Genomic DNA, 23,679 nt, shown 5'->3' on the forward strand with positions numbered 1-23,679 from the left:
GTAACGACGTGCTGAAAAATTCTGACCTACTCGCGCTTGAACCGTCGTCACTGTCAAACGACATCGAGTTAGGATCTGAAAATTGGACAATGGTAAAGGGACTCACATATGGAGGTCGTAGCAGCTGAATGAAGTCAGCCTTTGTTTCGATCTCTATTCTTGATTGAAAACTTACTTTACTTTTTACGTATGATGTTGATGATGATGATACTTAAGACTTAATTTATGTACTTTTAAACCCTTTGGGATGATTTACTGACTTAGTAACTTTTGACTTAGGTTGAGGACCTTTCGGACCGACTTACTTGCTTACTTATTCGTATCGATTTTACTGCATTTATCACTGTGAGTTATGATTCCCTTTTTACTTCAACTATTTTTGGGACTGAGAATACATGCGGTTTTTATGTTTTACTTACTAGGCACGAGTACTTAAACTTTATATATGGGTGGGTGATATAACAGCATAAACTTTCCCCTTAGCTTAGTAACGTTTAGTCATTGGTTTTTTAACCGGTGAACGCGAATTTTGGATATGGATCCATAGGGTTTGACATCCCCACTCGGGCTAGTTGCGCTAGCATTTAACGGGTGTTTAATACATCGTAAACTTACGCACTCGCCAAGTGTACTTTTAGGGGGTGATATTTACGTTAAGTTAGTTACCAAGTGCCCACGGTTAAGCATATACTTTTCATACTATTTTGAATACAAAATCTCGTGGCCTACATTACATTATTGTTACAATCAAACTATAGCTCACCAACATTCGTGTTGACATTTTAAAGCATGTTATTTCTCAGGTGCTTAGACATTTGTTGCTTCCGCTGTATTAGTCTCGCTGTTATAGACTTGCTATGTTAGACTTCCGCTGCTTATTTAGAGATGTCTCAATCATGGAACTTTTACTTTGCATTGATAACTTATGTTACTTTTGAACAATGGTTTTGTAATGACCTTTGAGTCACGTACTTATTTTAATGATTTCTATTCGTAGAAGCACGTTATCATTTGTAAACATTTGACGTTGGTAAAGACGTTACATTTTCATGAATGAAAACTTGTTTTAAAACAGCATATAGTATTGTAACCGTGTAATGGACCTGTTGTTGATGATCCGTACACGTTAATTTTGTACGGGGCATCACATTTGGTATCAGAACATTGGTTGTTAGGAATTAGGTTGCATTAGTGTGTATTGACCGACTCGAGTAGGATTCACTAATAGGACTAATCTATAACTTGCTTGTTTACTTGTTTCTGCGGAACTTGCTGCATGCTATTGCTTACTTTTATTGCTATATGTCGTATGCTACTACTTGTTTTCACTACTGCATGCTACTATCTGCTTTCGATTGCATGATACTTCTGTAGGATTTTGTTATTATTGCCATGCTATGTACTTCTGTAGACGATCTAGGCTGCTATACTTATTATGTCTGATTACCTGCTTGCTATATGTCTTACTGACATGGAAAAAGTTATTTTTCCTTGTTCAGATGTCGGACATTCCGCCTATTATCATTGGTTTGGAGAGTGACTCAGATTCATCTGCTACTTCGCCTACTATTGTTGTTGACTCACAGATCCCGTCACCGCTACCCTTCGACGACTCTGGCGATTCGTCTTTTGGAGATAGTGGACTCGTGCTTGACCTAATGGACATCTCAGACGGAGACGAGGATCCCGCGAAGATTCCAGCTCCACCCAGCCCCAGACTCCTGGGGCCAGAGCACCATTCCGGTGGTACTGTGATCCCTGGAGGAGACGGAGATGGTCCCTTCCGTAACGAGCATGGACATTGGGCCAGACGCACCGCTGACGGACGTTTCATACTGATTACACCTGGCAGATATCGACTCATGTCCACCGTCCAGACACATCCACCCGTACATGACGCACCTGCACCACCTTTAGATGAGTCAGACAGTTCGTCATCGGATGAGACTAGCGATGAGGAGGATCCCGAGGAGTATTCTGAGGAAGACTCCGAGGAGGAGCCCGTGCAGCCACCCTCTACCCCACCGAAGAAGCGGTACCGCTTCGATGGTATGGTTATTCCAGGGGTTATTGGAGGTAAGCCGTTCGTGAATGCACGTGGACTGTTGGTTAGGGTCACTGCCCGTAAGCGGGTTGTGTCATACCCTGCTAATCCATTCATGCGTAAGGCCGCCCGCTATGCGCCATCTACTTCTGGTGCACCATCTGCACCACCGGCGCCACCTGCACCATCTGCACCACCTGCACCACCTGCCCCGCCAGTATCTCCCACCGTCGAGGAGCTGACGAGGGAAGTGCATACCCTCCGTGCTCGGGTAACTGAGCTCGAGGACCTGATGACCCACCTGATGGACATCATTTACCCACCCTCACCCTAGGACTGTTGTAGTAGATTTCTTTATGTATCCCGTTAGTAGTTTCCTGTTTTTCATTTATGTATTGTACGAACCTTATGAAGCTGTATGCAAATTTTATTATTAATGAATGGAACTTAATGTTGTTTAATTATTGTACGATGTTCTATTTAAGTTATTGTATGATGATTTTGTGGTATCTGTATCTAGTTTCATTACATAATTATCATGTATTGTGTTGTTTCCATATTTATTACCTTATACTATAATATTATTAATTATTGAATGCTGGATTTTGACTTAAGTCGAAATTTTTATTTAGAAGATCAATGGCAAACGGAAGAGTTCCAAGGGAAACACCCACAACAGCATATATTGAGGAGATGATAGCTGCTCGAGTAGTCGCAGCTATGGCGAATGTCAATCCCAAAGCTCCACCGGCTAACCAGAACATTCAGAACGGGTGCACTTATAAGGAATTTCAGAGCTGCAAGCCCCACAATTTCAGTGGTACTGAAGGGCCAGTTGGGCTTACGAGATGGTTCGAAAAGTTGGAATCTGTGTTCCGTGTAAGCAACTGCTCCGAAATTGTAACGACCCTACTTTTTCCGTTATCTTTTGCCGTTAATTAGTTAACGACCGTTAACTGTTATTCGTGCCACGTCATTTCTATGACCTATATTATTATTTTTTAATAATATATTAATTATTATGTGTTATTTGAATATTTGTATTCATATTTTAAGTTATACGTTTCTACGTGTCGCGGATTTCTATCCGGCGAATCTTTTCGGTTTTCAAACCAACGGTCGAGCTTTTGAGATTTTTAAGTCCTAATTATTTTAAATATGATATATTAATGTCATATGATTATATATAGTATTTATATATATTTTTCATTGCGTATTTTTTATCTCTCCGAATTTTCAATCGCGTAGTCGTGTTTTCGCGTTTCGGGTTTCGTTCGGGCATTCGGGCGACAAGGATTCTACCAAAACATCAAAGTGGGCCATGGGGCCCACCCCACACCCACTAATCGGCCAAATAAGGGAGGGGGATACCCCTTTGCTTTCTCATTTTTCCATTTCATTATTTCACTTGATTAAAACACTAGTAACCTAATTCTCTCCCAACATTTTTCTTCTCCCTCTTTCTTTCTTTTTGGCCGACACCTATAACCTCACCATCATCAACATCCTTCATCAAAAAAAAGCTTGGATCAATCAATCATATACATAAACGCGTTCCTCTCGTTCTTCTCTACAATTTAACATCTCTTGATTCTTTATTAGGGTATAAATCCTAACCCTAGCTTCTCAATTTTTCTTTAATTTTCTGTTTTTGTATGTTATTTTGATAGTATGATGCGTATATTTTATTGTATTGTTGATTGTATGCGTAGAAATGCTCGTTAATTCATGTTTTCGGTTTGATTAATTTGAGACAACAGAGTGTTTGATCATTTCTGTAAACTTAACTGTTATAAAAGTGAAATTAAAGTGTCTAGATGAGTTCCTCTCATCAATACATTAATTTTAGACTCCGGATTCATGTTATTTCGATTTCCGGAACATAAGTTATGATCAAAATGGTGTTTAATTTAAATTAAAATGTGAAAACGAATTGGTACAGGTATGGTCCGACTTTGTGACCATTTTTAGAGTCTTTAGGGTGTACTAGTGTGTTAGGATTGATGATTGGATGAACTTTCATGTTCGGGTCATCGAAATCCGAGCCACGGATCACCCGTTATGACTAAAACATGTTTTTGAATGGATTAAAACTCCAAGTTGAATAATGGATGTAGGTCAGGACTTGGTGGCTGTTCTTGGGATGTACTTGAGCACACTAATGTGTCGGGTAGGTTGGTTAGGCGAATATGTATATAAGGCTCGCCGAAAACCGACGCCCGGGGCTCTAGATATGACCCGATGAACTTTTAATTAAAACTTATGGTTAATTATTAAAACTTATGATATAAATAATGATTTTCCTTATTATTAAATTACTTATGATATAAAAAGTAATTATTATAATTTAAGACTTATGATTTAATTAAACTGTTAATTTAACTTATGATTAATAATACTTTTATTATTAATGAAAAATACTTATAATAAGTATTAAACTTATATTATGAGATTATTATAATAAGACTTATAATAAGGATTAATTAATTATTTAATTATTATAAGACTTTGTTATTATTTAATTATAATTTAATTATTAAATACTTATGAAATGATAATTATAATTAGAAACTTATGATATGATTAATAATTCATTATTAATTAATAATACTTATGATATGATTTAAAATTTATTATCAATTAATAATACTTATATTATGACTAATATTTAATTAATTAATTAATTACTTATGTTATATTAATTATATCATTTAAACTTATGTTAACTTTAATAATTCAATGTAATTTAATTAAACTTATGTTATGACATAATTATACATATTTAACTTTAACAAACATTATAACTTATATTATTATTATAACTTACACTTTTAAAAATTAACGTTGACTATGTTTGACCAAGGTTGACTTTTGAGTTGACTTTCGGTTGACTTTGACTTTCAGTTGACTTTTGTTGACTTTCTAATTAAGGAAACTTTCCTAACTTAATAACTTTCTAAAAATTGAAACTTTCTAAATTTAGAAACTTTCCAAAAATAGAAACTTTCCTAAAATAGAAACTTTCCAAAAATAGAAACTTTCCAAAAATGGAAACCTGCTAAAAATAGAAACTTTCCAAAAATAGAAACTTTCCAAAAATGGAAACCTGCTAAAAATAGAAACTTTCTAAAAATAGAAAGTGTGTTTCCGTACGCTGTTCTGATCAAACCGATGCATGTTGAGAGTTGTTCTATTTCTACTTGCAACATGTACAATAGCTATCATACTAAGACTTGACCTACGATAGTTATTTATATCGACCTGCTTTATTTATAGGTCAGCGTTGTGATCAATCCTGATCACTTTACTTCGTTTGCTGTTCGCTTATTTGTGTGGTCTCTTCATTTGCTATTAAGGTAAGTTATAGTCCCATTTTTCTATTTTAAATCTTTTGAGATGAGAATACATGCAATTTATTTTTATTTTGGACATAAGTGAATGTTGGTTTAAATTATTCATTGTGAGTTGAACAAAAATATTCCCTAGTCTGGTAACTGTAATCACTGGTTTCTACTGGTGAATGCGAATCCTACGGATAGATCTATCGAGTTTGACAACCCCATTTCGAGCTAGTCGCGCTAGCAATTTATAATCGAAATGCTTAGTACTTCGTATTTAGTTGAAGATACAATTGTTCGGTTTATATTATTTATTGTGTTTGGCAAGGGTAAATAAATGGTTAAGTGGTTACCAGGTGGCTCACGGTAAATGGAATAATGTTTTTATATGTTTTCTAGCATATAAGTAAGTGGTCCAAAAAAGGAGTTTTTATGTTTTCAAACATAAATTTTTATGGTTTAAATTTAAAGATTGTTTGCAATATTAAACCTATAATTCACTCAACATTTTTTTGTTGACAGTTACTCGCATGTTTTATTCTCAGGTTCATGATTGATTGCTTCCGATGTGCTTAGAGCGTCTGCATATTTATGATGGCAGCTTTTGTTAAACATTAACTTGCATTCTATTTTGATACATTTAATAGTGGATGTTGTTGACTTGTTTTGGTCAACTTTTGGTTAAGTAATAATGTATGGTTTTTCAAAACTTACACATTCTGGTAGGATTTCTTTGTAGGAAATCATTTTTAAATAAAGAATGCAAGGTTATTTATCAAATTCATATAGAGTTATGATCAAGCTGTGGGACCAAGATAACGATGGTCATCATGTGTACTTTGATGGGTCGTTTCAGTTGGTATCAGAGCTCTGGTTGTAGGGAATTAGGCTACATTGATGTCGTTACCCGAGTCAATAGGGTGCATTAGTGAGTCTAGTCTACAGCCCGGCCTATAATATATTATTATATGTGATTATTTGTATCGTATTGGTATGCATAATGTTATCGTACATACATCTCTGATATGTTCTGAATCCGGGAAGAACTCCCATTCCGATTTAAACGTATTCTCCGACTCGTGCGAGTTTATCTTTATAAGAACACCTCGGATAGTGAAACCGAGGGATGTCATTCTTGACTTCTGAAATTCTCGACATTTCTATGTCATCTATTATGGTTATGTATATAATGTTTGAGTTATATTATGCGAGATGTTGTTCTTGACTTCTAAAGGCTCGGCATTTCAATGTCAGCTATTATGTGTAGGTATATAACATTCTTGTTATATTACGTGCCTATGTGTCGTTTTGCCTTTGTGCTTTGGGTTGCGAATCGAAAACGTCATTCTTGACATTTAAAGATTCTTAACGATTAAAAGACATTTTTATGTCATCGTTACTCTTATTCTCTACTTTTGATGTTTTTATCTCTTGTGATATCATTAGCACATTGCTTAAGAAATCGTTTTAGGGAAATTTTGTGGAAATTCGCGGTTGATCACGTGTCCTGACCTCATGTAGTGCTATTGGAATGGAACTATGAATTAGCTAAATATAATGGCGTCAGGCCAACGTGATTATATTACATTAATTCATAAAGAAGTCCCAATATTGTGACATGAGAAATAGAAAGCGAGTCAAAGAAAATTTTTACACTACCCATTTAGAAATTTCGATGTATTACATGGGTAGGGAAAATATTCATTATCTTATTTGTTGATATACGAGAAGTTCATTTTAACCAGATTATCTATCTCATGCTCTATCCTTCATAACTCGCTTGTTAGCAACAGCTTCGCTCGGGAACAGTTTTGGCCTAAGGACTTATGTCCTGATAATAGTCAAAATTACATTTAACTCATTGGTTTTCATGACCTCGTAACATTTGTTGGTCAAATTCCGCACGAAGATTCAAGTCCTTTACTAGATCTTCCACGATCTTACTTCAACTTGTAACCTTCGAAATACAGATACTCTGTTCATCATTGGGAGTTTTACACATTTCTTTAATTGGACGGTTCTCACGAGATTTATGGGCAAATAGAAGTAATGAAATATTTTTTCATGTATACAATTTATAAAATCATATATGTACGTATGGATTCAAATGAATAAATTTACCCTTACCTATTTTGGCTAGTATATACTAAATCATACCTTCAAAATTACTTTAAAAACCACCCTTTTTTTAGCTGTTTGACTAAGTCAAATTGTTTTATATAAAATGGTACATGTTGTACATACTTCTAAATTTACTAAGAACTTCCTTCTGTTTATGTTATCACATCAAATGTTTAAAGCTTTTTCAATACTCCTTTGATTGATTTTATCAAATTTTCGCATTACTCTACAGAGTGTTTGGATCACAGTTCTTCTCATCCTCCATTTAAGGATGAAACTTACCATTAAGTTCATTGATAGAAACTCTTACACCACTTTGGATGTCGGTTTTATAAAATTTGCTGGAAAGTCTTTGCGCTCATAAAATTTTCCCTCTTATGGTTGGACATGGCCGAAACGCGGACTGATAAATCAATTTTCTGGAGTACACTCGGGGTCGCCCTAATGTAGAAAAGGCGCTAGGTGGGTTTCTACCCCAACTGTGGTTATAGTGGGTATCATGGATATATATATTACACTAGACCGTTTGAGGAGTTTCTACTCTCAATATTCGCTGTCAACTGCAACACCCTCGTAAACATCAATCCATAGGATTCAATACTTTGAGGTGCACGAAATTATTTTTGGAGATCCATCTCACCTGGAGTCGGCTATTCTTTATAACCCATAATTCGCGTTCTTTTCACCCGCACATAAATTTAAGAATATGGATGAATCCTAGACTTCCTCGCTCATTGTACAAGGAAGTTCACTCTCGTTGAAATATCACACCTTTCGTACGTCTTCCTTTCGAAAATGTAATGAAAATTTACTTTGAAGTCCATGATCCTCATTATCTCCTTTGAGAGAATTGCCTTAAATACCTATGCCACCGATGTGACTACTCCATATATTTCTTCCTTCATGGTTGCAACTATATTTCATTCATCCCAGTTCGTCCCCTTGGAGAGCTCCTGTTTTATTTATTAAGAAGGAAGGTGGTGAAATGCCCCGTTCATATTAATTATAAACGTTTCATATTAATTGGTTTCTTTGCGAGGTTTTGACCTCTATATGAGACGTTTTTCAAATCTTGCATTCGTTTTTAAAAACAACCATAACCTTTATTATTGAATAAAGGTCTTAATGACATAATTTATATTGTCTATCAAAGACAATCTCCTCAAATAAATAAGTTTTTACACAACCCATTACAATATGATCAAATATATTACAACAAATACTCCGAATGCAAGTTTAAACAATATAAACAATTATGCCGACTCCAAATCTTGAACTTGGGTTGGCATACGACAGTGGAAGCTTTTTTAATATTCACCTGAGAATAAACATGCTTAAAATGTCAACAAAAATATTGGTGAGTCATAGGTTTAAGTTCTACATAATAATCATAACATTTAATAAGCCACAAGATTCCATTTAATTAAATGCGCAGGATCATTACAACTGCAAAAATCATTCATACGATGAGTCGCCTGGTAACCGACCTTAACATAGAGCGCTTAAGATATCTGGCATCATACATTCCACTATTCAAATGTATGACAAGAACCCTTTGAAGTATTAAAGCATTTCCACTATTCAAAAATGGGGGTAGTTGGTGCCCGTAGATCTACCTTTAGGATTCGCGTCAATTAGTGTTTTTCACTAATTCTTAGGTTACCAAGCATAATAATAATAAGTACAGATATCCGGTATAACAAATCAATCATAGAATGTAGTTCCATGAACTTGTGCTTATTTTTGTAACAACCCAAACCATCCAACGTCAAAACCACGTGAAAACAGCAAAATAAAAAAAAAATTCCTGAACAGCATGTTGCGCGGCGCGCCATATAGGCCGCGCGGCGCGCCAAAGTGGACTGTCCAAAAAGTTCTTAAATGCGAAAATGTTTGACTAGTTCCCGACGTATTTAGACAAAACGCTTTTAACCGCATGTTCAATATATGAAAACTAGCGCGTTCCATTAATAAAATTTAGTTTACGAAGCGGGGCCCACATTGACCCAAATTACCCTTTAAGTATCAAAATACAATTTTCGACCATAAGACTTTTAATACAAAACAAAGCCGAGCATGGCGATTGGGGATACGCTACCCAATCCTAATAAATCCAAAAGCAAGCCTTCTACGCAAACTATGCAAGTCCTCTAATCCTCGCGCTTACCCGAGCCACCATCCGCATGCAATCTATAAAAAGAGTCAACAACGAGAGGGTAAGCTAACGCTTAGTGAATGATAATATACTACATACATATATATGTATAAAATGGACACGCCACAAAATAACAAATACCGCATACCGAGGCATCCATATATAAGGCACTACACTAAGCATACCGTACGATCTCTAAGCAACGAGCTAAAGATACAACAACAATATAAGTTCACCAACGACGATGTGAACAACGCCAAATAGCTACACCCGGAGGGTTAGCTACAACACAACAATACATTAATATATAACAATATAAACGAACAAGGTTAACACCTTAACCCAATACCGAGAACCAAATACCACAATGAAGATTGGCCGAACTACACGAGCCTTAGTAATCCGAAACCACACGAGATTACTATCTTCACAACATCGAGGTTGGCCGAACCACACGAGCCTTAGTACTCCGAAACCACACGAGATTACTACCTCAATAAGATGACCGAACTACACGAGCCACCATGAATCTGAACTACACGAGATTCATTTCCACAATACAATAAGATGACCAAAACCACACGCGTCATCGTGAATCCGGATACACACGCGATTCACTTCTCAACATTATACCCTTCGCCATTGGGGTTATATCAACCACATCACAACCACGTGTGATAATGTACACGCGAACGCGTACTTCGCCAAAGATGGTCAACCAAAACGCACAACCGTGCCAATTGGACTCATACAAAAGTCCATCAAATCCATCTATATGTGAAGTGAGCTCTATAGCCGAGAATCACTTCACCCGACCCGCACCCATCCTACACATACATATGCACATAGGATATTATCACTCACCTTGAAGTCTTGAAGAAAGCTTCCAAGTAAACCGCAACTCGCCAATGGAAAATACCTATTCCATTATCACAATTACAACAATACACTTAGAGTGGATTTACAAATCAACCCAATTCGTCACTTAGTGTAATTTCGACCCAAATGCACTTCCAAGCACAAACCGTGCCCAAAACTAACCAATAATCACTAACACAAGTGAGAATGGTCCTAATACGCCAATTAAACCCGAACTCAAGTGTTAAACACGTGTCATACCCATTTTGACACTTAAACCCTAATTTTGACCCATAAGGTCAAAATCTCACCATTTACAAGTTTTGACACCAAAACACATTTAACTTGGTTTTATACTTCAACTTAATCCATTTCAAGTTTATAAACCTCATTAAATCGCCAAATGGGTCATAATCTGTGACGACCCGGAAATTTCCGATCAAATTTAAACTTTAATCTTTATATTATTCAGACACGATAAGCAAAGTTTGTTAAGTTAAATCTCAAGAATTTTAAACTGTGTTCATACATTCATTATAACCTCGACCAAATTCTGACGATTCACGAACCGTTATATATAAATAGATATGTATATGTATATATATATATATATATATATATATATATTTATATATATATATATATATATATATATTATAACTTGAGAATATTAATAAAGTATTAAACGTATAATACTTTACACGAACGTATTTGTTTCAATATGATTTTCGATGGAAAAAATATATATTAAATGATTGAATTATCAGAAACATTGAATTATTATTTTACAAGTCTCTGTTGAGAGGTCCACTATGATTTGAGAAAATCTATTCCTCTTAACGATATTCAGAATAATTTGTAAAGCTATTTATAAATAAAAACAAAAAGTGTCATTTACGAAAGTTAGACAAAAGTTAGTGGATAATTGGTTTCCATAATATTCTATTAATCTATTTTCAAATGTACAAAGACGTTTTCAGTTTAAAAAGAACTTTATTATTGAAGCGTATATAACTTTTATAAATATCTAGAATCACTTTTGACAACTCATTACTTAACCAGTATAATAAATATAACGATATTTATATTTTATTTCATTAAATATATATAACGATTTAAATTAATATTATATATATTTATACGCGTATTATACATACATAGTTTTTTATACTTTTACTATACTTTAACTTTACGTTTACTTTACTTTTACTTTATTTTAACTTTAATAATTCATACTTTAATAATTCACTTTAATAATTCATACTTTAATAATTCACTTTAATAATTCACTTTAATAATTCATACTTTAATAATTCACTTTAATAATTCATACTTTAATAATTCACTTTAATAATTCATACTTTAATAATTCACTTTAATAATTTATACTTTAATAATTCACTTTAATAATTCATACTTTAATAATTCACTTTAATAATTCATACTTTAATAATTCACTTTAATAATTCATACTTTAATAATTCACTTTAATAATTCATACTTTAATAATTCACTTTAATAATTCATACTTTAATAATTCACTTTAATAATTCATACTTTAATAATTCACTTTTATAATTCAAAAATCTATTATAAATAGAATTCAATAGGTTTCATTATTTCATAGAAACTTGAAAATATATTTCTCTAAACTCTCTCAATTGATTTATATATATATATATATATATATATATATATATATATATATATATATATATATATATATATATATATATATATATATATATATATATATATATATATATATATATATATATATATATATATATATATATATATTTGCTCTGTATTATTTCAAGATATTATTAGTATACATAAAATATTACGACGGAGTGCTGTCCGAGTGATTTCAAAATAGTTTTTTTGAATGAGTCGAAGCTAAGGAAATTATGGGTTATAGCTATGGAGGTGATGGGTATGGTTCATGGGTATGCTCGTGAGGTCAATCTAGTGTTTATCATCTCCGTTGCATCTACGTACTTTCCTGCAATATTGAATCTCAATATTGATACGTTCGTGAATCCGAGGCCAACCTTGCACTTGTTAAATGACGTTATATGTATTTTTACTACGAAATATAGTATTGTGAGTTTCATTTGCTCCCTTTTATATATATTTTTGGGACTGAGAATACATGCGCTGTTTTTATAAATATTTTACGAAATAGGCACAAGTACTAAAACTAATTCTACGTGGGTTTAAACCAGAAATATACCCTTAGCTTGGTAACATTAAACTACTTGTCTATGTACGGTAGGCGCGAATCCTAAAGATAGATCTATTGGGCCTGACAAACCCCATCCTGAATATGGGATGCTTTAGTACTTCGAGGTTATTTTAAACACACCTGATCTGGTGTACTTCAGAGGGTAAAACATGAATGTTAAGGCTTGTTACCGGGTGCCTACAACTTATAGAATACTTTTATACACTTGCGAGTGTACATATATTTATAAACGGAAATCTTGTGGTCTATTAATATATTGAAATGATTGTTATGATAAACCTGTGAACTCACCAACCTTTTGGTTGACACTTTAAAGCATGTTTATTCTCAGGTATTAAAGAAATCTTCCGCTGTGCATTAGCTCATTTTAAGGATATTACTTGGAGTCATTCATGACATATTTTGAAAGACGTTGCATTCGAGTCATTGAGTTCATCAAGATTATTATTAAGCCAATTATAGTTGGATGTATTATGAAATGGTGTGCATGCCGTCAACTTTCGTTGTAAAGAAAGTTTGTCTTTTAAAAACGAATGCAATGTTTGTAAAATGTATCATATAGAGGTCAAATACCTCGCAATGTAATCAACTATTGTGAATCGTTTATAATGTATATGAACGGGTCCTTTCAGTTGGTATCAGAGCGGTGGTCTTAGCGAACCAGGTCTGCATTAGTGTGTCTAACTGTAGTCGTTAGGATGCATTAGTGAGTCTGGACTTCGATCGTGTCTGCATGTCAAAAGTTTTGCTCATCATTTTTGTCAAAAATTACCTGCTTATCATTCTTAGTCTAGACACATCTTATTGCATTAATTGCATGAATAGTGTATAGACAAAATTCATATCTTAGCGTATCTGCTAATTCATATCTTATCGTATCTGTTACTGTAAACTTTGCCTGACATATTTCGTAAATTCCTCCGTAATCTACGAAACCTTTTGCTCTATATAATTAGAATACCACCCGATAGCTGGAAAATCATTTCATATCGAAAAATTCTTTATTCAATCGTATGAAATGGAATTCTTCATTAGTTCAAGTCCCTCGGATTCCGAAATGGAATCCCACTCAAGTTCTGAAAGCAGTGTGACCGGAATGGATCAACCAATTACTCATCATCTATTCTGGATGAATTGGGGATGGGTTCGTAGCCTCCTTAATCATTGGAGACAAGAAGAAGGTGATCCCTTCCATCCACCACATTGCCCTCTTGGCGAAGAACCTGAAGCACTTACCGGCGTACCTATCCGAAACATCATTTTCTCTCTTATTTCTAGAGTATCTCGTCACGATTACATACTACAACAAATTCTAGATTTTATTTATCCGTTCGTCCGAACCGACAATCACCCCGGTGTAATAGAAGAAGTCAACGAGCTTCGCGCTCGGGTAGTGGCTTTGGAGAATATGGTGCAAAGGTTACAAACACCAGCAGCAGCACCAGTAGCATAAACAGTACCACCATCAGCAACACCAACAGTACCATCACCACCACCAACAACAACATCCACATCCCACACCACAACATCACAATCTGTATCTCAAACATCAACGTCATACGCCCTGTAAATATCCAGGAATATCAACAACAACAAACGATGAAGTATTAATTCATAAACTTCATTGAAGAGATATCTCTGCGGCAGTTATGTAATCTTCAAAATCTTAGAGATTATTTAATTCTGACTGTAAATCGGATGAGTGAACGGAGATGGAAGAGTAGAAACTTTGATCGAAAATGGTGTATGATTTACAAGCTAGAATTGTTTTACCAACATCATCAACAGGACCGTAGCATCATCAACACAGTCAGTGCCGTCAGTATCGTCAGAATCAACAGCACCTGTAATATCACAAACTCTGTCAGTTCAAGACTCATTGTGGACATCATTACGAATCAACAACAAATATATTGTATCAACGAGTTATGAAGTATTAACTCATTTCCAATCGAAAGATTTATATGTATATTTTATATGTATAAATTTTTAAACCATAATAAATCTTCCCGTACTAAGCTATTATGTGTGAATCTTAACTACTCAGTTAATTCATATTACAAATATGCAATGATGTACGTCCTTCGTCTGCAACTTAACCATCGTTAATTACAATCTCTGTCTCAATTCAATAAAATTCCAATTCATAATAAATCAAGTGTATTATTCGAATATATGTTTGATTTTACACTTTCATCATCGATGTACTCGAAACTTTTCAAATAACATCATTCATATCTTGCGAAGCTCACAAGAATTTCACGAAAACCAAAATATAACAAAGTAATGATTCATAATTTCAATATTATTGAAGAAATACTTTTGCAATTTATAAAGTTTTAGGGATTACTCAATTCTAGTTCCAACCATAAAACAAATGAGTTTAATTTAATATTAACTCATTAAATCTATATTACATATAAAGAAAATATACACATATATTTTCAGAAAGACTGTAATAAACTTCTTTTTGTACAAAATATTAATTGTGAATTTTTTTAACGAGTAGGTAATACCCGAGAGATATATAAATTCACATTTAATATATTACATTTTTCGAAACTGATTCAGCAATCATCAACTATACTCCCTACTTTCACAACAATATCCATTCTTTCATATAAATCAAAACAATCATACTCATTCAAATTCAATTACATATTCTGATTTTGAAATCGCATAATTCAATTCGAAATATAACCAATATCATCACTCTTAGATTCCTATATCTTTCAAAGCTATACTTTGACTTCAAAACTGTGTTAGAACATCATATGTATTAACGATTACAATATGTGCTTAAACCCTTCGAAATTCCTGAAGACACTTCAACTAAGGAACAATCGAGATGATGATCCAACCACATGTTATCCACAGTTATACACCTGAAAAACTCTCAAAACCCAAGTAATAGTTCGACACGTATCCGTGTTAGACCCTTTGGCATTTACTAGCTAAAATAACTTTTCAATTCCATTTCAAAATAGACAGTTTTGTCACAACTCCAGCAAGTCAACTTCGACTTCTCAATCAAAACAGTCTTATTATAACCTCGATAGATACGTTGCCCTTTCGCCAACGTTACCGGGGAATCGTTTATATTCACAACATTAGCAATAAACTTACAAACAACTTCAATGATCTTTGACTTTCCAAAAAAAAATCATTATAATTATCGAAACCCTATCATATACTCATTCGTACCTTATAACAAGAATTGCCATACCAATTATTGAGAATCAGCAATCAGTATTTTGAAACCTCGCAGCATGTCTACATCAACAATTACATATACACACAACGTCTACCTCCAAGACTTACATTCTTTGAATGAGAAATTTCTGAAAAACACCCTAAATTGCGAACCAGTTCTCGAAATTTTGAAAAATGCTGATGAAGCAGCAAAAACTGTAAACGACCTTAACAGTAAAAAGTTGGATGATAAAGGATAGTATATTGGAAAAGCTCAGAAAAAGAGAAGTTTTGGAACTGGAAAACGGATTGAGCAAAGTATGAAGGAGGCTGTGGACAAATCACAAAGGCTGAACCTGCCTTCAAAGAATCTAAATGATTCAGTACTTGCTGAAGTCATTAGCAAATACCTTGCTCCTGACTCTAAACCCCTGCGGACAATATCCTTCATCATCCTCTGATATTAGACATTCAAAGATATCATCGTATCTTTCATTATAAATATCATCCATACTTCTGAAGATATTTTTATAATTATTCTTATCTGAAATCATTTACCTCTTCGCGCTATCTGTATTATATCATAAAAGAAACTATTTTAGTTTCTAAATTCTGAAACATTCGAGTTTAAAATAGGAATATTCTTGAAGAAGTGTTGGGAGCTGAAGCATGAGTTAGTATAATATAATGACACTTGATCAACGTGATTATATTACAGTAATTCATGATGAGTTTCTAAATGGAACATGATGATTCACAGATCATAACGTCATCATGTGCTATGTTACACGACTCTTGTATTCTCTTTGATCTCTAAATATCAAGAAAATATTTCTTGATGATTCGGCCTTTTCCGAGGTATTCTGGTAATTTGACAAGTCAAGATCGTGCCATTACAATTTCCTTCCTAGAACATTAACAATGTTCATTCCGAAATTCATATATGCGAATTCTGGACCATTACAAGCGGTGCTTAATCGCAAGAAGAAGAAACGAAAGGACAAAACTCCGAAATAGAAATTGGGGTATAAATCGCAGTAAATAAAAGAGAGCATTAATTGGGGATGACAATGATTATAGAAGACAGAAGCAGGGACATCGAAATATAAGGGAAGATATAAAACCCAACAACAACCCAGAAACTATAAACCGTATATATCGATGCATATAGCAATATAAAGACATGGGAGAACCAAAAACACTATAAAACCAAGAGTATAGTAGAAGTAAATAGATTCTTCTGGAGGTAGATGAAAAATAAGAACGACAGATATGAAAGTGAGGAGTATATCGAGAATCAGCACTGGATGAAGCATATTGACAAATAATTTTAAAGTAAGAATTGAGGGAGAAAGAATAGAAGGTGTGAATTAAAAGGAAACGAAGGAGGTGGATTTATAGTGAAATATCCGACAGAAAAATCGAGATGAATCATCGCATTAAATCGAAGAGGATCATAATTTCCTTAATCACCGAAGAATCAAATCCTATATAGATTATAAAGATTTTCTTTAATCCGGAGATCAACCGTGATGACGTCAAAAGATAAGACGAATCCCTATTATCTCATTTCACTCTTTTACGATACCTTCACTCATACGTTTCGAGTTATCGAATTATTTTATCCATATTTCTCAAACATGATAAAACTCTATAATCGTTATAATAACATTCTCATTGTTAGTCATGACGACCTCTATCAAATTTCGGGGACGAAATTTCTTTAACGGGTAGGTACTGTGACGACCCGGAAATTTCCGACCAAATTTAAACTTTAATCTTTATATTATTCAGACACGATAAGCAAAGTTTGTTAAGTTAAATCTCAAGAATGTTAAACTGTGTTCATACATTCATTATAACCTCGACCAAATTCTGACGATTCACGAACCGTTATATATAAATAGATATGTATATGTATATATATATATATATATATATATATATATATATATATATATATATATATTATAACTTGAGAATATTAATAAAGTATTAAACGTATAATACTTTACACGAACGTATTTGTTTCAATATGATTTTTGACGGAAAAAATATATATTAAATGATTGAATTATCAGAAACATTGAATTATTATTTTACAAGTCTCTGTTGAGAGGTCCACTATGATTTGAGAAAATCTATTCCTCTTAACGATATTCAGAATAATTTGTAAAGCTATTTATAAATAAAAACAAAAAGTGTCATTTACGAAAGTTAGACAAAAGTTAGTGGAGAATTGGTTTCCATAATATTCTATTAATCTATTTTCAAACGTACAAAGACGTTTTCAGTTTAAAAAGAACTTTATTATTGAAGCGTATATAACTTTTATAAATATCTAGAATCACTTTTGACAACTCATTACTTAACCAGTATAATAAATATAACGATATTTATATTTTATTTCATTAAATATATATAACGATTTAAATTAATATTATATATATTTATACGCGTATTATACATACATAGTTTTTTATACTTTTACTATACTTTAACTTTAACTTTACTTTACTTTTACTTTACTTTAACTTTAATAATTCATACTTTAATAATTCACTTTAATAATTCATACTTTAGTAATTTACTTTAATAATTCATACTTTAATAATTCACTTTAATAATTCACTTTAATAATTCATATTTTAATAATTCACTTTAATAATTCATACTTTAATAATTCACTTTAATAATTCATACTTTAATAATTCACTTTAATAATTCATACTTTAATAATTCACTTTAATAATTAATACTTTAATAATTCACTTTAATAATTCATACTTTAATAATTCACTTTAATAATTCATACTTTAATAATTCACTTTTATAATTCAAAAATCTATTATAAATAGAATTCAATAGGTTTCATTATTTCATAGAAACTTGAAAATGTATTTCTCTAAACTCTCTCAATTGATTTATATATATATATATATATATATATATATATATATATATATATATATATATATATATATATATATATATATATATATATATATATATATATATATATTTGCCCTGTATTATTTCAAGATATTATTAGTATACATAAAATATTACGACGGAGTGCTGTCCGAGTGATTTCAAAATAGTTTTTTTGAATGAGTCGAAGCTAAGGAAATTATGGGTTATAGCTATGGAGGTGATGGGTATGGTTCATGGGTATGCTCATGAGGTCAATCTAGTGTTTATCATCTCCGTTGCATCTACGTACTTTCCTGCAATATTGAATCTCAATATTGATACGTTCATAAATCCGAGGCCAACCTTGCACTTGTTAAATGACGTTATATGTATTTTTACTACGAAATATAGTATTGTGAGTTTCATTTGCTCCCTTTTATATATATTTTTGGGACTGAGAATACATGCGCTGTTTTTATAAATATTTTACGAAATAGGCACAAGTACTAAAACTAATTCTACGTGGGTTTAAACCAGAAATATACCCTTAGCTTGGTAACATTAAACTACTTGTCTATGTACGGTAGGCGCGAATCCTAAAGATAGATCTATTGGGCCTGACAAACCCCATCCTGACTATGGGATGCTTTAGTACTTCGAGGTTATTTTAAACACACCTGATCTGGTGTACTTCATAGGGTAAAACATGAACGTTAAGGCTTGTTACCGGGTGCCTACAACTTATTGAATACTTTTATACACTTGCGAGTGTACATATATTTATAAACGAAAATCTTGTGGTCTATTAATATATTGAAATGATTGTTATGATAAACCTGTGAACTCACCAACCTTTTGGTTGACACTTTAAAGCATGTTTATTCTCAGGTATTAAAGAAATATTCCGCTGTGCATTAGCTCATTTTAAGGATATTACTTGGAGTCATTCATGACATATTTTGAAAGACGTTGCATTCGAGTCATTGAGTTCATTAAGATTATTATTAAGCCAATTATAGTTGGATGTATTATGAAATGGTGTGCATGCCGTCAACTTTCGTTGTAAAGAAAGTTTGTCTTTTAAAAACGAATGCAATGTTTGTAAAATGTATCATATAGAGGTCAAATACCTCGCGATGTAATCAACTATTGTGAATCGTTTATAATGTATATGAACAGGTCCTTTCATAATCACCACCAAACCCTAATTTGACCCAAAGTCACAATTAGTCAACCAAATAACCTTAAATGGGTTTCAATACTTCCATAATCACTAACTTAAGTGATTAAACTCAATTTCAAGTCCTAAACATGGCCAATTAGTCCACCAACCCAAAATCCACCAACACTAACAATAAACCCGATTACTAGCATCACTAAACCCACTTCATGAGTCTAAATGGGTCTATCAACAAATCAAGTTCAAACCCTAACTTTGAATAGCAAAATCAACAATGAAATTCGGAGTTAGAACTTACCAATACCGCCAAAATGATGCCGTCGACGAGTAGAACAACTTTAATGCTTGAGGTTTGACCCGAAACAACCTCCTTCTTCTCCAAATGGAGTTCTCTCTCACTAGAACTCAATCTCTCTCTAGGGTTTGAGGATGGGAGTGTTTGTGTGGGTGAGAAATGAGCTCCAATGGAGTTCTAGGTCAGTCTTGATGACCCCAAACCGACCCTAATTGAAAAGACCAAAGTACCCCTCATTTAAACCTTTTAAAAAGGCTGAAAATTGCCTCTGCAGCAATCGGCGCGCCGTGCCAGAAGGTGGAGCGCCGCTCCAAATAACTGGAAATTGTGGTCGAGCCCAAAACAGGTTTCAGCAACTTGTTTTGGCCATAACTTTTCGACCGTAACTCCGTTTTTGATGAATCAAATATCGTTGGAAACGTAATAAGATATTCTATCCAATGGTAAGGCTTTGAAACATCAACTCAAACTTTATTTGGGGTTGAAAAGATACGTACACACCTTGTCACTTCGAACAACGTCCAGTTTCCTTCGATGTTCGAGCAAGCAACACGTACACTTCATACACGCATCATACACCATAAATACATTATGTACAATCAATATTTGGGTCTTACAACTCTCCCCCACTTAAACTCGATCACGTCCTCGTGATCTTCTCCACTTAACCAATTCGGAACTACTCAACGGTCCTCAATTATAAGTCCCAATCCGACTTTTCTAAGCAATTCTTCCCAATGAATCGCCTTTAACAACTAAAATCGTCACCCGCAATTTTATCGAAACTAAAATCCGAGCACTAAAACCTGCTCAATCCCCCATTCATCAGGAAAACTCAACCGATATCGTATCGAGATATCAACCCTATAGTGTACCCTTGAAAGGATCTGAAACTAATCATCCGGACGTTGTCCATATTGATTACAAACGAATTACAATAGTTGATAACATTGCGAGGTACTTGCCCTCTATATGATACATCTTACAAACGTTGCATTTATTCTTAAAAGGCAATCTATAGTTACATCCAGAATTGACATAATCGCCTGACATTTCATAATATTCAAATGACATAAACCGCCATTTACTTAATAATAGTCTCTATGAACTTCAATGACTCGAATGCAACGCCTTATGATATAAGTCCTTAATAGCCTCAAGTAGTATCCTTAGTACGAGCTAATGCACAGCGGAAGACTTAATTCATACCTGAGAATAACATGCTTTAAAATGTCAACATAAAGTTGGTGAGATATAGGTTTAATGCCGGCAGCGATATATATATATATATATATATATATATATATATATAGACCACAAGATTTCATATATAAACATTTTCATAAAAATATTCTAAGTGGTTGAGCACTTGGTAACCATACTTAACATTCAATCACGTCGCATATTCCCTTTAATATGAAATCTTGCTACACCGTACCAAGTGTAGTCACAAAACGAAGTACTGTGCAACCGTTGAATACTGGTCGTCCAGTCCGGTTGGGGTTGTCAGGCCCGATAGATCTATCAACAGGATTCGCGTTTACAATACCGCTGTAAATATTAGTTACCAAGCTACAGGGAAGTATGCTAGTGGTACAACTCAACGTAGAATATATTTTTCAGTTACTTGTGTCCATATCGTAAAACATAAAATACATGTATTCTCATCCCGAAATATTTAGAGTTTAAAAGTGGGACTATATACTCACAGTTGTCTTGAAGATATAAATATTTTGACTTGGTCTTCCGGTTGATATCACGAACCTATCCATATATAATATATCAATATATTTTCATTTTAAACAATCGTCACATATATATACTTGTTATACTTTTAATACTTTTAATAATTCCTTAGTCCGTAGTTAGCAGTCCGATGTTAGTAATTCAATTTTAATGGTTCATTTTTAGGTGTTTAATAAACCCCCAATGAAATGAATAAAACCCCCATCGTATATGTATTGTTCGAGATTAATCTTGACCCACGGTACCGGTGTTGTCAAATGACGTGTTGCGTACATAAAGTACCGGTGTTGTCAAATGACATGTTGCGTACAATCATGGGATCTTATGATTAATCTTCTCGTATTGTTTACGGGTGATCCTGAACCATATAAAATTGAATTATGAGTACATATATATAAAATATCATGTTATCTTAGAAAGATGTGATTTATTTAATTTCTCCCAATTATTTTCGTGGCTAAACTAGTCTTGGATAACCGATTTTGTTTCGGTCATAGTTTCTTCGTTACAACTCCGTTTTTGTTGATTCAACTTGCCATCTCCTTGGATAGAGTCCCTCTTTAAGACTATGAACTGTAAATACCTTAGTTTGTATTCAAAATCACACGGCATAGGTGAAACTTTAGTGAAACTTATGAAGTTAAACATTTTTGTTACAAAAATATCATTTAATGACCATTTTTCTAAAAATACCTATACTTTGAATTAAATCATGAAATTTTTATGTGTTAACATATTTATAGTAAAAATCATTTTTCCAGAAAATAAACCTCCAATTCAAAGTTTAAGATGGTTTTTAATTATCCAACCCAAAACAGTCCCCGGTTGCACTCCGACGTCGTAAAAACAGTTTTTAAGATATTCTTTGAAAAACCAAGTTTTACCTTGTTAAATTAGCATATATTTAAGTTATATTACAGGTCTTGAAGTATTTTAAAAGTTAAGTTAGAAGGATCTATTTATTTTGCAAACAAGTTTGAAAACTTTCAAACTATGTTCTTGTTGTTAAAATTTTATACCACAAAATAAGATAGCTATATATATATGAATCGAATAAGGTTATGAACATAGTTACTACCTCAAGTTCCTTGGACAAGGTTGCTGTAAAAGAGGAGTAAGAACCTAGAACCAAAAGGGTGATGGAAGTGGATGAAAGATTGGAAGTAAGTTTGTGTTCTTGGAAGGATTTCTTGAAGTGTTTTTGTATGGTTTTCTTATGGTGATTAAGTAAGGTTTTTGAAGCTAAATGATGGGGAAAATGCTTGTAGATGATCAAGTATGAAGTTAAGAGTATTTTGAGAGAGAAATGGGAGTGTAAGTATGAGAAAATGGGGTGAAGAAATGGTGTGCATGCATAAAAACGTTTTTAGTATATAAAGAAAAAAATGATACCTAACTTTGTTTTCTTGCTAAATAATTCATGCTACTTGACAAATGGTTGGTTCCACATGTTTCTTAATCATTTAAGGCTGCTAAGGAGCAGATTTTTATTGGTATATACCAATAGTAAATACATCTAGAAGCTGCGTATGATACGGGTACATATACCCTAAATATACGTGTAGAAATCTTTAAGAAAACGGAACGAG

This window comes from Rutidosis leptorrhynchoides, chromosome 9 (assembly GCF_046630445.1).
Source record: "Rutidosis leptorrhynchoides isolate AG116_Rl617_1_P2 chromosome 9, CSIRO_AGI_Rlap_v1, whole genome shotgun sequence".
Taxonomy (NCBI): Eukaryota; Viridiplantae; Streptophyta; class Magnoliopsida; order Asterales; family Asteraceae; genus Rutidosis; species Rutidosis leptorrhynchoides.